The sequence below is a fragment of the Phalacrocorax carbo genome, chromosome 24 (assembly GCF_963921805.1).
Source record: "Phalacrocorax carbo chromosome 24, bPhaCar2.1, whole genome shotgun sequence".
Taxonomy (NCBI): domain Eukaryota; kingdom Metazoa; phylum Chordata; class Aves; order Suliformes; family Phalacrocoracidae; genus Phalacrocorax; species Phalacrocorax carbo.
Window position 1 is genome coordinate 4,827,152 of NC_087536.1, and position 16,515 is coordinate 4,843,666.

General features: G+C 43.3%; 1 long non-coding RNA gene across 1 annotated transcript in view; it reads left to right on the forward strand.

Annotated features, from left to right (window-relative positions):
- The first annotated feature begins 594 nt into the window (after positions 1–594).
- LOC135317031 (uncharacterized) overlaps positions 595–16,515 on the forward strand; it is a 150,128-nt gene continuing 134,207 nt past the window's right edge. Inside the window, exons 1-2 of the long non-coding RNA XR_010376177.1 lie at positions 595–883; positions 1,880–2,019. This is a non-coding gene — a long non-coding RNA (uncharacterized LOC135317031). The remainder of the gene's footprint in view (positions 884–1,879; positions 2,020–16,515) is intronic.

Consider the following 16,515-nt stretch of genomic DNA (forward strand, 5'->3'; position numbering starts at 1 on the left):
CTCATATAAACAAGGTATTGGAGCTGGCAGCTTGCAAAAAAATCCATGATACAAGAGGATTAATGTGCTTTTAAGTTTGTTTTGAAATTGATGTGGACGTTAAACTGATCAAGTCAGCTGCAATGTTCTCAGCCAAAGGGTTTTGCAATCCAATAATCACATGAAAGATTTTCCTAGAGACCTTACCTAGTGCCAGATAGCGAACGGGGAACACAGAGGAAGGCAAGGTGTGAGATGAAGGGTCGCTGCAGTCTTATGCTTGCCGCTGAGGACTGCGTGCCAGCGACAGGAGGAGGGGAGAAAATAAGATGAAAAAACTTGCAGATTGAGATCAAGACAGGAAGATCACTGACAGATCACCGCCACAGGTACAACACTCCACTTTATTTATTAATGTACTTTATTGCTAGTTAAAATAGATTTGGAGACGGTGAGAAGCAAAGACACACACTAAAATACCTTCCCCTCCACCTTTCAGGCTTGACTTTGTTTCTTCCCTAACAGGGAGGGCGGCTGCAGCCAGCTCGTACAGCCCCTCTCTGCCTCTCCCTCCTCCTCCTCAGCTTTCCCTGCTCCTCTCCAGGGACTGCAACATTGCCAAGGGCACGCTGGCGCCCGGAGCACCCCCTTCTCTCACCCCGCTATTCCCAGGGCTGCTCCTCACGCTTTTCCCCTCACACTTCTTCCCTCGCACCTCCCGGCAGCCCTTCGCGCCCTCGCAGAGCCGCCGCCGCCATCGCTGCCGGGCTCGGCTGCGGCCTGCGGCAGGGCCGGCCCCGAACCGGCCGCACCCGGCCCCGGCCTCTCCTCACGGGGGCCCGGCAGACCCCGCTGCCGGCCCGGGTGTTGGTCTGCGGGCGGCGGTGTGTTTGAAAGCCTTACGGTAGGTGTTCTGAGGCGTTGAGCAGGTCAGGGTCTGCTAGAGCCGGGCCTGGCAGAGCTGCTGGGGAGGTGGCAGTGAGCGGGAGAGCTGTGCGCTGCCTCGTCCCTACTCTGTCTCTGGGACTCCAGCACTTTTGTTGTCTTTAATAAAACAGCGTTACCTTGGGTATGATTCCAGGCAAGATGATAGTTAAGAAAAACTCTTCATCAGGCCCCTGGCTCTGTGTTGCCCACCCCGATGAGGCTGCTCTATTTATAACTGGTAAGGCATGCCTCCATCTGGAAAGCATTCGTTACTAGAGCTGTCAAAATCACTTTTGACTAGCTTAAAAAATATACCATGCCTTTAATTAAATGGACTGAAAGGCAGACATTGCATTTAAGATCCAGGTTGGTAATTTATTCAAAGATGGCTGCAGCCAGATACACTACATAGAAGGTGTTACTGGTTTGATAGAAAATGTTCTGCTGATTGATCTTCCTGGATTCATTTCATTTTGCGGGGGAAACAGGTTTGTCATTTTGAAGACAAGTTACAATACAGCCAGCTTATCTGTTTTGAGTGTTTTAGGAACTACAGTAACCAAGGGCCAGAGCCTCAGCTGCCATAAATTAATTTATCTGCATTGGGGCCCAGTGATTTCAACAGCCCCACCCGTCCCCCTGGGATTAATAAAGAGCTATTTAAGGCTTTAATTGCCCCTTAATTTCTAAACAAGGAAATAAGATAGGGGAGGAGGACTGTCCTAATTTGTTTGACCTGACTTCCTTTTGGTCATACCTTGGGTCAGCTTTGAAGAACTAGCCTTTTCCCTGAATGTTCTTCTTTGTGTGAACAGAAAACGCTTGAAAATGGATAGCAGCGTCTATCCTCCCTGCTTTGATGTAATTACTTTGATTGCATTACTGGTTGCCTAGAGGCAGAAGAGTGTAAGCTATAGTCTCTTCAAGGGCCTAGCATAAGTCCAACCTCACTGGGTTTCCATTTGTTCCCCAGTATGAAAGCTCTCTGAAAAGAGCTGGCTTTACCCCTGCGGATGTTACTGGAGTGGTGACTTGTGAGCAGACTGGATACAGAGAGGTGAGATGGGGGAAAACACTCTTCCAGCCTTCCCACTGCCTGTCTGCAGCTGGAACGTAAGTGTGTGCTCTTTTCCTGGCTGTTGTGAACTGCAACTTGATGATGTTCTCGGGGACCCAGTGGCATAAGGCACTATCTCACTCCCTGTCTATCGAGTTTATTTACTCTCACTGCTACAGCTAACCCCTGGAGGGTGTTTCGAGACATTCAGTTGTTAGGAGTATTCTGGTCCTGGAGGGATATGTATCAGTTGTCTAAAAAAGTAATGAAATAATTCTGCAGGTGGCGTCTTGTGCAGAACAGCACTAAGCAGGTGTCTGGCCTGAGGGGTAATGGGAGAAGGGCAGGGATGCAGGCACAGTGGGTTTTCCTTTGATGCTCTAATTAGGTACAGGAAGGAAGATGAGTGAAAGCCCATTGTTATTCTCCTCAGAGCTCAGTTTTGCTAAGGCAGCACAGCCTACGCTTCTGACTCACTGGTCTCTGCTGAGCAGAGGACTTCCTTCCAAACAGAGCTGCTTGACTCCAAGTCTGATCAGAGCAACCAGGAGCATTTATGGGGCTACTCAACAGGCAGGTGCCATCTCTTCTTCCTCACCTCTCGCTTTGCCTCTGTCATTCAATTTTATGAAGCAGGCAGTGAGGAAGGGAGGTCTTCAGCTAGTGTTGACTTATTTCTGTTAATCTATTGAGTTTTCAAAGGCATCTGAAGTCGGAACATCAAAATTAGACAGTCCTAAATCACATAATGTGTGTAAGTTGGCCAAACTGGCAATGCTTTTGCACCATGCCCTGTTTGGCTCAGCAAGAGGTATTTTTGGGGTATTGCAAAAGGTATCCATGCAATTGCTATCCTGAGCTGGCTGCCTGTCTGTCAGGAGAGCAGGAGCAGGTTAATCTGTGCATAGGAGGGTGAAGCTGTGAAAGGGAACAGCTGTGCCCCTGTAAGCATACAATATCTGTGACTTCAGATCCTTTTTGTGGGGAGGATGGTTTCAATGTGGGCATGTCTAGCAGGTTAGCCTATCATCCCCTTTGTTAGATTTACTACTTGACGCTACCTAAAGCATCATTTGGGGGCCTCCTGCCCTGGAGAGTACTTGTGTTGATGCCAGGAGGTAATCCACGACTGGTGTGACTGGTCCACTGGCAGAGAGAGCACCACCAGTTTGTGTCAGATGAATATCTACCTGATAGCTCCTATGGTTTTTCTCAAATGTTAGCCAAAGTTCTAGTTAACAAGAAGTGGAGATACCTCTAAGCTGTCATCACAGGCTGAAAAGACTGAAGTAATAATAAGATGGGGATGGTGTGATGTATTTTTCCTCCTGGTTCTTGTGGCAGGAATTCTTATCTGTACATTGTGAACTGTAAAACAGAGGCTTGCTCAGACTTTAATGTGAAATTCACTTATTTAGTCTTATAATTAGCTGTATCTGTGGGGTTGATTCTTCTCACTCCTACTGTAGAAACTGGGAATCACACATGAGCTGCGACAATTTAAATGCGATCTGAATCCATCATGTTTCAGCACAGTGGAAATGCACCATTTCCCAATAGGGCTGGACAAGGCTTTTTAAGGTTGATTATTAGCATGATCTGAAATTCCATCTTTGCTCCAGGGAATTGCAAAACTGATTATGATACAGCAATAACTGCTTCACCAGAGGTCTGAGCGAGCTCTATGAATATTCATTATGCCTCTTGTGTGATACGTGACAATAATTGTGTTTCAGAAAGGGAAAACCAGTGGACAGGGTGGTTATATGACAGACAAAGGGTGGGTTTCCCACAATGAACCTCGGTCCTTTGGTGTAATCCTTTGTTCTGAAGGATTTCAGCTCAGCGCAATGCAGGGTAATGGTAGTTTCATCTCCTTGGGGCACACTTCAGACTGCATCGATAGATATTTTGTAGGCTGTGTTGCAGGATCAGCTTCACTGCATTTACCACTGGTTTTATAGGGATGTACTTTGTGAAAAGGCGTTGGCCTAAAACAGAATTAAGGGAACTTGGGTGTTTTTATTTCTTGTGGCTATTATCCTGAAAGCACAATTGAATATATTTTAAGTAGTGTAGTCATATTGCTATGCTGTAATTTGGTCTGTTTTCCTTTTAATATTGTATTTTGGGTGGCTGAGCAACTCCTTTTAGAATTATTTTTCTCACTAGCACACAGAATATTTTCCCTGCCAAGAAAGTTTACCTTGGACATTTCTTTGGGCAAAAAGTTTTAGCAATATGCAAGTGCAATATTGAACAGGGACCTCACGACCTGTCTGCCTAACCATGCAGGTGTTTTGAGGCTTACCATACAGAGTTTATCAAAGCCCTTTAAAAATGAAAAATAACCCCATGTCCTCGTGTGATCAGGGAACAGAGAACTAAGGGCTTAAACACGTACTGGGAGAATAGGTTGCCTCAACGCATCAGGTAGAGAATGTGGAGCTGAGCTAAGTGGGCTTGAGTAGCTTCACTGACTACTAGCAGTGGTCAATACGTTGTTACGATTGTACGTGTTATGTTGTGTGTAATTCTGTTCAGGCTATGAATGCCAGATCTTGTGCTTGGCCTCTGGCTCTGTAATGAGATGCCTTGCAAAGGGCTAGAGTGGTTAAGAATGGCTATCAGCAATTCTGATGTGGCCCTGCAGAACAGTTTTGCTTTTTTTTTGAGTGTGGGAAGGCTTCTTTTGATACAAAAGGCACAGAAAAATGAGGAAGAGGAGAGCCTTTGATCTACAAAATGATAGTGGAAAAATCCTGCAATAAGTTTTTTACAGATCCCATTTTCCCTGAAGGAGTTGGAAGGACATGAGGTAGCAGAATACCCTCTTCTTAAATTGATTTGGTCTCCTAATACATTTGAGAGGATCTGGGCCAGAATGTGTTAATGCTGGTAAAAAGCTGATGAAATAACTTGAGATGGGTAGTTCAAAATTCTCATTCTCAAATGCACGTGTTCTTCTAAAGTGATCTAAACAACCAGAAATCATTTGTAAGAAAGTATAAAACAAGATGACAGAAATTGTATAATTTGGGCAAATTACCAAAGCACTGGTTTTTCTGGTGGGGTGAGGGAGAATCTGAGGAGGAAAACTGTTCTTTCTGTCAGAGCTGAAAGTAGTATATTGACTAACACAAAAGCCTGGGGTTTATTCTGTATTGTGTATTCAGTCACTGGTAAAGAAGAGCTTGAATCAAACCAAAACCAGTGTTATTGACTAGGCATGTGTCCTGGTTTTAGCTGGGATAGAGTTTATTTTCTTTCTAGTAGCTGAGATAGTGCCATGTTTTGGATTTAGTATGGGAATAATGTTGATAACACAGGGATGTTTTAGTTGTTGCCAAGTAGCGCTTACACTGGTCAAGGACTTTTCAGCTTCCCATGCCCTGCCAGGGGCACAATAAGTTGGGGGGGGGCACAGCCAGGGGAGCTGACCCCAGCTGGCCAAAGGGATATTCTATACTGTATGGCATTGTGCTCAGTATATAAACTGGGGGGAGTTGGCTGGGGGGGCAGCAATCACTGCTCGGGGCAGGTTGGGCATCGGTTGGCAGGTGGTGAGCAGTTGCATCACTTGTTTTTCCTGGGTTTTGTTTCTCTCTTTCTCTTTGTTTTCATTTTAATTAATAATAATAATCCGTTTTTAACCCACAAGTTTTCTTATTCTTGCTCTTCAGATTCTCTCCCCAGCCCGCCAGGCGGGGGGAAGGGGGATTGAGGGGGGTTGTGTGGTGCTTGGTTGCTGGCTGGGGCTAAACCATGACAGCATATTTTAAAGACACATTTCCAGCAGTGTTAACAGGCACAGGTACATACCAGCTGCTCCCAACCGATATGTCTCTTTGGGGAAAATCCTCAGCTGCTACAAAGTCAGAATCATCTCCTCCAAGGAACCAGTACTGGATTTCAATAGCTTATAGCCAATTCCTGGGCCATCCTTAAAAATGGGGTGTATCTGTCTACTATAATCAATGTTCTCTCTAGCTTTCTCCCCGCTCCTGCAGGGGAGTGGAAATTTAATACTGATTAATACCAGCAACACACTGCAGCTGTCTCATGTACATTTTGTTTCTACACTGGCCAGCAAATATTGGATGAAATACAAAGCTGTCTACCCCTTGCCCCTTTCTCACCTACTCCTTGTCACAATTGAGCCCTCAGTGCAGAAGTTCAGTTAGGAGCTGCGCTGCTTTTCACTGCTGATTCATCTCCAGGACAGAAGGTTAATTTGGGTAGCCAGGAGAATAAATACAGACTCATGGACATGTTTGAAGAACTACTCTGGCACTGGACATATACTAGCTGCAGCCAGCGCTGTTTCTTGCCATATTTTTCACTGTGTTCCCAGTTTGCAGCGCACAACTTTCAGCAGGTATGAAAGACACTTACTGCAGTGTGGGGAGTGTTCACGGAGCAGGCAGGAAGCTGAGCACCCACAACACTTGTGACACACAGCTGAAATGGCTCGTTGGCCGTACGCTTGTACTTGGCTGAAAGGCAGTCACAGAGACGAGATGACGAGCCTACAGAGATATGGAGAGGAGGATAGGGACACGTCAGAACTAATAAAGCCTTCTGAAAAATTGGTTTAACTCCTGCCTTACTGCCTTTGTTCCTCTAAGTCTTCTAAGTATCCATTTTCTAGCAGTATTCGTGTTGCTGTTTCCCAGGGATAAATGGCAAATTTCCCTAATGTGCACTGTACATCAGATGACTTGAGTCTTCGTACAGAACTGAAGTCCAATAATGAAGGCTAGACTTTTATTCCTTTTTTCCAGACATCATCAGGAATTGGGATTTTAGGATACAAAAGCAAATGTACATCATCAAATGTACATCAAATATACATCAAATCCCTAAAACAGGCAGCACTGGAATTAAGCATCAGGTATCAGCTCTGCTAGAAACTTCCTTTGTGATCCTGAGCAACTTAAATCTAGATGTATAAAACTGTCCCAGAGAGATTTCTGTCTTCCATGGCTTTCAATGAGATTGCGGTGCCTAGAGAGTTTTATATTTTGGGGCATGAACTCTTTGGTTATCAAACTCAGGAGATCAGTGGCAGTTCAGAGCCAATGTAGTTTAATTGCTGTGGGCTTTAGTCTACTTTTTTTATCTGTAAAATGGACCTCATAATCTTCCACTCGTCCCACCCACCACACCTGTAATTCTCTGACCTGTTTAGCCTGGCCTTTCTTGGGGAGAGCAATTGTTTCTGTTGACCAAGAGTCCTTTCTCAGCAGTTTAGCAGTGAAAAAGGCCTTATTGTGATGAGAATTGAGTCTTCAGCGCTACACAGTGCCCAGTGCCCCCGCAGTGCGGTTACTAGCCCATCCTCTGGTGTAGCAGGAGCACCTGAAGACTTGGCAGCTGAAATACCCTCGTGTAGAAAAGCTTGTCCGAGCAGCGCAATTAGGAGATAAGTTTTTCATGCCATGGATAGAACCAACCTTTGGGTAAAAGGGAGTTTTTAAAGAGAAGTTGTGTTAGACTAGCAATATTATGTAATTTAACGTATTGCAGCAGCATGACTTTACAGTTCTGTTACATCTCTCTGCTGGTTACATTTTATTACCCTGTGATGCCAGGATTGGGAGATAGGGTTTTATTGATTGCCATTACAGCAAGATGATGTTCAGCCAGTTTAAAGTGATTTCAAAGAAAGCCCATTTTGCTGATGTGTTGGGGTTTCTTTTGCCTTCGATCTGATCTCAGTCTTGTGTGCTCATGCTAGGCTTGAACACTGCAAGAAACCTTTGTATCAAGTTGGCTGGTGTCAAGGAATCCACATAAATAACGCTCGAAATTCTCTTTATGACAGTAGGTAAGGGAATCTGGCACAAGGTATTGCATGGAAAAGGCAGACAGAAGGGTTGACGTTGCAATTTTTACATTTTCAAAGTGAACTTGAGTTAGAACATCACACAAATAGAATCAAATCCATGGAGCAGAGCATTTGTGGTAGCATGGGGAGGAGCAGGAGCTGAATCCTGAAGGTTTTAATGAGTCAAGGCTACCGCTGAGCTTGGGGTATTATAGCAGGATGAGTCAATTGCTATAAATCCTCTGCATGCAAAATAGAGCTCAGAATTTGAACAAATCAAAAAGTGCTAGTGAACATTTCTTCTGCTGTCATTATTAACTTGTGCTGCAGAATGTGAGATCTAAACACTAGGCAAAAAACCTCCCCACCATCACACGTTGCCAAATTCAGAATTTGCCAGTTACTCACAGTAATCTTTGAAATCTGAGTGCCTCTAGTTGTGAGTTTGCGGATCATATGAAACAATAGCTCTGACAAATGTCACAAAATGGAAGGGATTTTTTTTTTTAAATGGTAGATCTGGTTTTCTCAAATTCTCAGTCTTTCTCATTTGCTTTCATAAGGCAAGAAAGCAAGTATAAAGTGAGGAGACTAGGTACGGTTTCTTTCTCTGAGAAAACATTTCTGGCTACAAATTAAAAGGATGTCTATTTTCAGATCATCAGTTTTGTTTCAGTGCGTTGTGGTGCTACATACGAAATGCAGAGTTGACCTCTAGGTGTGGGTCTGGATTCAGAATTTGACTGAATTAATTCGCGAACAGTAGGGAACATTGATGTTTTCTAGGGAAAAATTAATTATCTTAAACTTGAAATCTTGCAAGACTACTGAGGTTTCATGTGTTTTTTTGTCTGAACAAGTAGTAAAAAACACATAAGAAGCATGAGTGGTAAGTAAAGAAGAAAAAGCTAACGGTAATATAGTAATATGAAACATTTCAGCAGCTCTAGAACCTCTCCACTATGCTCAGGACTGAGTCTAGAGTCTTGATGGACAGCACTGTCCTTTGAAAGTAACAGTATTTTGAATATTTGGATCCATTGGGGTAGAAAGAACGCAGAGAAGCCCTTGAAATTAAATTTTCAAGCTCTACTCAGGTCTGCATGTTAGGGAAGCAAAGTGCATTCAGAAAGAAATTACCCTGAGCCGAAGCAGTATGAATAAGACTGCTTCAGCCTGATTTATAAAAGCGTAAGTCAAACATGACTTCACGCTAAGCTGCTTGCTCGTGCCAGGTGCTGTGGAGTTGCAGCAATATTCCCTAGGGCCAGCAGGGCTTGAAAAGATGCTAGAAGTTGTCTTCATCTCAAGTCAAGCAATGCTGGAGAAGCTAAATTTGTATTCACTTTCTTACCGAGTGGCTTTGCTCTAGTTAGGGAGGCAATGTGATCCAGAGGAAAAACTGGTGTGAGCTGTGTTACCTGTTCTCTTAGCTGTTTCCTGTGACCTTCTTTCTATTAATATCAACAAATTTTGCCTCTGAAGTCAATGACAGCATGTTCAGGCTATGTTTGACCTGGCACCCTGGAGGGGACTGTAGTGTCACTTGTATTCCTTTGTCTTAGTTTTCCTGTGCTGCAATAGGGCTAAAGATATGCCGTCTCCTGAAGTACACAACTAGCTGCTATATAGGTGGTATAATGGAGTGTTGTCTAATTAAGTGATTATATATCTTCTAAAGATGGAATATTTACATTAATATGATAGGAAAGCTGGATTGAATATCCAAAAAGTCTGAGCCCTGTAAAAAGGCTATAGGGTACTTGTATCCAGGTACTTTCTAAAGCCAATCTTTGGTATTTTAAAAAATGTTGGCCGTGTGGGACAAGGAAGGGAGGAGAAGCAGGAACATATGTGTTTCCACACCAGAGACAGAACTCCTGCTCTCCACTCCAACAGGCTTGCTGCCAAAACAGCTCGGCTGATCTACATTTTATCTGCAATGCATCAATAGTTTGTGCAGCCCTTTTTTGGCACTATTCTGATTGCCTGTGCATAGATGCATAGATGCACCAGCCTGCCCCAACTGAGTGCTGCATTCATCTGTAACTCTTGGATTGCTGGGCGTTAGCCAACTGATACTTTCTCGTGCTGAATTGCTGTGTTCTAGAAAAACCAAAGGCGCACATCTTTACCTGAAGGAAAACTTTTCGTGTTGAGATTGTCTGAAAAGTACAATAGCTATAAGGAGACGCTGTTTATCTGTAGAAGTATTTTTAAGATACAGCACATAAGGGGAAAAGGAAGGGATGCCCAGTGCATCGAGGTTTTACGTGGTTTGCAGGGATAAATGCAAATCTTTGCTGCCTCTGTGCACCCAAATCTGCTGCAGCTTGAATGCTTTGTTCTCATCTGTTTTGCGTAAGCTATTTCTGTGTTGTTGTTGAGAGGCAGGACCCAAATAAGCTTGATTTTTAGGGTAGGTTGGCTCTGGGGATTGATGAAGCTGTAGCATCAGGGATTAGGGTAAAAGTTAGAGGTAGACAATCATAAGCGGGGTTTGTCTGATAGCCTGTATCTTGTATTATAATTTATGCTGGTGCACAGGCAGACCCGGCTGTGTTTTGTATGCCATTGCACTAATATTAAAACTGCATGGTAAATAAAGAGGCAATAAAGAAAAAGCTTCTGTGTATAGGTCTTCATAGCTTGTGGTGGGAACCGGGTAGAGCTCAGTGCAAATGCCGCGGGCTTCAGCAAGGCTGTGTTCAAGTGTCTGAGAGATGAGGCCTAGACTTTGTTTCAACTACATAGTGATATGGAAAAAACTGTTCAGAGAAGTTGATATTGGAGCTGAAGTAAAATTGGGAAGACTTTTGCCCACTGGCTCATCAGGGTTAGATTTTGCTAATAGATGTTAATGCCTAATTACAATGTGCTGCATAAACCAGAAAAGTGTGTCCAGCTGTTCCCCACTGAGGAGGAATCAGGTACAAAACGAGGAGGAGCTGATCCTTGGTAGGCTTTCAGGCACTGTAGCGCCGAACAGTGCAGCGCTCTGCTTGGTCTGAGTAGCTTTAGCCGTTCAGCGTCGTGGAGAGCCTGGAAGCTGTTGAATTGTGTTTAGGTAGCTGACCTGCTTCTTCCCACCCTGCCAAGGTGTTTAATGAGGATATAGAAATCTGAGAGTTTCAGTGCAGCTCTTGGGGTGTGATGTGAGAAAATCAGATTGCTGTAGTGCTACACAGAGCTGTTCCAAAGGCAGTGTCATGGCATCCCAGGGATTTGACTGAGATGCACAGGGAGGTATTAAGGTATTAGACTGTTTATAAATAGCAGAGGGGAGGTGCTTGGAGAGGATGTTGACTTTGGCTTTGCTGTTAAAAGGTGATGCAATCCCAAATGTGGAGCAGAAGAACGGGTTGCATCTTGGTCTGTCATTGACCTGCTGTGGGAGTTTAGGTGAAATAGAGGAATATTCAACTAGTGTGGAAATCTGGGATTAAAACAGCATTGCTTGTAAAATGACAGAGCTCAAGGATCTTGTGTTGTTAACCAAGACACGACTAAGGGTTTAGTGACAGGGAAACTAGGAGCTGGTTGAACAAAGAATTGAACTACAAGATAGTCCAGGCTGGGACTTTATCAGTTTATGAATTGAGCTTCGCGTTTCAGGCCTAGCTTGTTTGAGATTGCATTGTAACCTATAGTCAGGAAAATAGGCAAGTATAGGCACAATCACCAGGGCCTTGGAATTTGTGCAGGTTACAGCCCACTGCAAAATTCCCTCTGTTTTGTAAGATGCTTCTTTTATAGGTGGTCATAGTATAGAATTTACCTGGTCATTTTATGAATCTGGTTATTTTATAGCAGAGATTAAAAATGGAGATGAAAACAAAGGGGCATGGTAATCAAGTCTCCTGGGTGTATAAAATGAGAAATCCTATGCCTATGCTAATATTTGAGGTTCATGGACGTGACTGGCATTTTTCCTGACCTCCCAGGTAGTGTTTATCATAAGGGATATGTCTGTGATCAGAAACCCCTGTCAAACTGGAGGAGGAATGGGCAGGCTTTTGACAGGTGTCTTGCATGTGAATCTTGTGCTGCTCTTTGGATCCATTTATCTGAATAAATGGACTATTTCATGGCCGTTTGAGGTCACCTGTAAAGCACTTCAGCAACTCTAGATGAGGAAATCAACAGAGACAGTCCTGTTTTTTTAAAGGTGCCAAATGATAATGGTACTTAGACTTGCCAGTAAAGGCTGCAGGAATTAGTTTCCTATGTGGTTTTGTAAATTCAGTGAAATAACTGATGATATACCTAGATGCATATGTGAGCTCTTGATCCAAGGTTTATTGAAGGCTTTTGCTATTCAACAGAAACCTTGAACTGGAGTAGAAAAGCCTTCAGCTGACAGTCGCAATCCATCTAATACACTTTTTCTGCCTCTTGCAAAACTCAGTGTCCTTTCAGAAAGTTCGCTGCATTTAGTCTAAAGACAGATTTACTTAAAAAGAAATGACCAAAATCATACCGGAGGCTGTAGAGGTAGGAAAGACTGATATCAAAGAACGGCCCGAAACGATATTGTTTCCCTTTGCCGAAGGCTGAGTAATCTGCAGTTAGATGAACCTGTAATGAATTAGGCTCACTTACTAGAACCTGCAGAAAGCGCAGAACCGAAGTGCCATATTCAATGTCTAGGGTGACTTAGAAACAATTACATATGATCTGTACCTAAAATACTAGGGGGCATGTCCTAAGGTGGTGTAAATCAGTCCTGATGTTGATACTTCTCTACTTATACTGTGAAGCCTTTGAAACTTCCTTTTTGGATTTTAAGTCTGAATACTTTTCTTGTGTGTTGCTGGTCAATCATGACAGTGGTATTTCCAAAATGCTACTTTAGGAATAAGTGATCCTTCCCATGAAAACATCCCATGGCTTCCTTACATGTGCAGCTTCTTGATCTTCAGAACTCCTGAGCATTTCAAAGCCAATCTGAAATTAATGGCAAAGGACCCTGAAGATCAAAACCGTTTAAGGCTATTAAGATTTATAACATTATGATATTAAAAAAAAATCTGCTTTTTGCACAGTTAACATTTTTCCTGACTGGAAGACTTAATGACTGACTTGAAGGTTGTTCATTAGGTATCTCTGGAGATGGAAGAAACAATAAGAGTGATTTAACAAGATAAAAAAAAAACCCCAGCAATAAATTTGAACTTTGTCTAGATTTCAACTATCGTATATTGTGGAGATAATGGCATACTAATGCACAAATCAATACACAGAATTAAAGCCAAATTCCCAGTTATACTTCTCAAAGCTCTGGGAACCGTAACGCTGCTTTTTCTCTCCTCTTACAGAAAGAGTGAGGTCTGGTAGAAGGAGGATGTTGAAAGTCCCGCTGGCATGGATTCTCTCATACTTAGCAAATAATTCTGTTTTCCTCAGAATAATGTCAGGAAATAAGCATTTTGTCAGCACATAGATATGGCAATTAAAATTGTGACCTCTTATATTCAGAGCCTTAGCTGTGTATCTTGCCACGTAAATAATTTTCAGATTGAGGCTGGCAGCAGAGTATAATTTACCTCCCATTTGATTAAATGGAGCACATTTGAGTGAGATGTGAAGCAGCTTTAATAGGAATCGGAGGAGAACAGTGTCTTCATGCATGGCTTCTAATCCCTTCTTATGCTGAAAGCGGTTCATGTTGGGCCAAGGTGTCCATTTTTGGCGATATGGCTCATCATTGCTCTAAGTGCTTAACTGTTTATGACTAAACTGCTCCTCTGTCTTGTCCCTAAGTGGGAGCAAAGGAGGTAATGCAAGGGACCAGACAGTGGATGGGAATTATACAAGCTTTGTCTAGTCTCAGAGCACCAAAACGGCATAAGCAGCTGTTGTACAAGTGGTCTGTCTTGGGCTGTCTGCACAATACCTGACTATGTGCTCTGCTGTTGTTTCTGACATGGCATGCTTCTGGAAGATAAGGGCACTGTTTAACCCATTGGAAACTTACCCATGTATGTATGAAAACTATATCAAATGTGCGTCACCTGTTTAGGCTTTTGGAGGTGTATCGGTGCCTTGATGTATATTAGGGAATGGATCTTTCTAGTTTGAGCTTGTCTCGTACCTCTGTCCCTCTTTCCATCTCAGTGAGAGGTGCACTCAAGTGATGGACAGAGCTGCTCAGGTAATGAAGGACTGGTGATCTGGGCAGTTCTGAGACCCGTTCCTAGTTTGACTTCTGCTTTCTGAGTTTGACAAGTGTGTCTTTGACTCCGAGCCACCTGTACCACTCCCACCCAGTACAAGCTTTAGCCCTTTACCTGGGCAAGGACGGTACCTCTCAGATGGGGCAACCTCAGTGGTGAGGCCTGGGAAACTTCATGCTGAAAGAAACCCTAAATAGGCTGGGTTTGGGAAACAGATTCTTTGCCCAGAGCTTCCCTTTTCCTACCACAAACCAGCACCCCACTTACTCATTTCTGTTTTTTAGTCCCTGCCACAAAAGATAGTCTTCCTCGGCTGTTACCTCATGTGCACTCGAGGTGGTGAGAGAATGCCATCACCTGTGTGCTGAGCTGCCTGTGGCATGCGTTTCTGGACCTTGCCCAGCCCAGCTGATTCTTGCTTTGGGGCGCTTCCTGATTTTAGTTTTATTTCTCAGTTTGCTTTAACTGCAGGAAGAGTTCAAATTGTAACAGTAGATGGCACTCTATCAATCCTTCTCACAGCACATTGTGCTGGGTGTAGAAAGAGCTGGAAGTAGAAATGCGGTTTTTAGATGCTGAGAAAGGGGTGCTAGGAAAGAGGTGCAAGTAGGCTGTGAGGAACTACCCAAGGCTCTGCTGTCTCTGTCATCCCCTAGATGACAAACTAGGTCTGCTTTGGTAGAGTACCAGTAACAGGGATCAATATCCTCATGGTCAAAATGGTCCTCTGCTTACTATGTAGTGGATCTTTGTGCTCTGCTTGCTCATCTGGGCAGGGCAGTGAGTCGAAAAGCCCTCAACAGTGTGGTCTGCTCATGTTATCCACGTGTTGGGGTGCTGTGGCACTGTACAGCGCTTCCATGCAAGCTCCTTCCTCCAGGACAGCTACCTTGTGCGAGGCAGAATTGGTGCAGTGTGTTGTCCCCAGGATTTATACTGTGCTATTTCAAGAAGATTCTTGCTCTGGCTCTTTGTTTTGTGGTGGTTTGGGGTTTGTTTTTTTCTTCTTCTCTTCCCTTAGAATAAATAGAGCCTTTCAAACTGAACCCATATGTTTTTTCCTTTGTGCCCATAAAATATAATCCATCTTCATCCTATGTGAAATAGACACTGCCCTTTCAGCCCATTGTTAATGATTTCCCATTTGTTTTTGTAGCAATCCCAAAACCAGACTTGTACTTCAGTGTACAAGCCTCTGTACAACACCCTCAACATGCATTTTACATCCAAGCCTCTTTCTCTGCTGATTCTGCATTTGTTTTCAGCCCTGCGTCATAGGTGTATAACTGAAAAACTCTATAGTGGAATTAAGAGGTGTGACGAATTAATCTGCCCTCTTGTTTTCTTAAAGTTAGCAACATTATTCTCTGGAAAAAAGCACCAAGTCAGCATCCCTGCACCGACCTTAACTATTGGTGAAGCAAAAGCAGATTATAAATGGGATGGTTGGTTAAACTTTAACTGTTGTTTAGCATCTTTTAAAACTCTCTTGGAGATATTCAGTCATGTCTCTACACTGAGTTTTCATTTACTGTATAGAAAAGGAGCTGTTCAGGGAATCTTTAAATAACTATGGCAACAGTTTTTTCCCAGTCTGTCACTACTTCCTTGTGAAAATGGGATAAATCTCTGACCCTAGCTAAATTTTGGAGATTTCAGATAATCCAGTAAAATTGTAGATATTGGTATTCTATTTTCTTGTCAGGAAGATGCTTTTATTAAGCGATGTGGTGAAACACTCGGGATCAGAGATTTCCTGAGGGTTGAAATAGTAATTTGCAAAGGTTTCTCAGCTGAGGCAAGCTGCCATCAGCGAAACATTTCTCATTGGAAGGTGAGAGAATATTATGGGGTTTCTGCCACATGTTTTGGAGCTTATTTGCACAGCCTCGAGGGGTAGGCAGCGAAAATTCCCCTGGGAGATAAAAAAGCTGAAGGAAGTAGAAATCGGGCCAAAGTTTGCTCTGCAAGGTGATAATCTGTAGTCATCTGGCCTGAGGAATAGAATTTAGTTAATGGGAACAGAAGCTATGCTCATGAGTGATAGCCAGTGACCTTCAAGGGCACAATGAAGGTAATGTTATGCCCAAAGCATTTTATTAGCACTGTTCCAAGCTGCTTTCCCCCCCAACACCTCCAGGAGGTCCTTATAACACTCTGGGACTATTTTATGTTGAGTTTGATTTAAACTTCAATTATCATGTCTGGAACGTAATGGCCATTCAGAGGGAACTGGGAAACAGTGTTCTGCAGTTCGTAGACATCTCTGTGTATCTAGTTGGTCTCTAGCTACAGGGCAAAAATGAAAAGGCTGTATTTGTACAGGTCCTAATTTGGAAGGAGATCTAAGGGCATTTGGAATGATATGGTGCATTCCTTCTTAGATGCCAGAAAAGATGTATATTCCACTAAAATCTATTCTAAGTCAGTCAGTATAAAATCTCATATGATTGTCTGGAGGTTCCTGTTTGTACCTACTGAACTCTGCTTGTGGCTGAAAAGATAGTAGTCTTAAACTTCATTTGGTTTTTTTTCCTTCTCCTCCC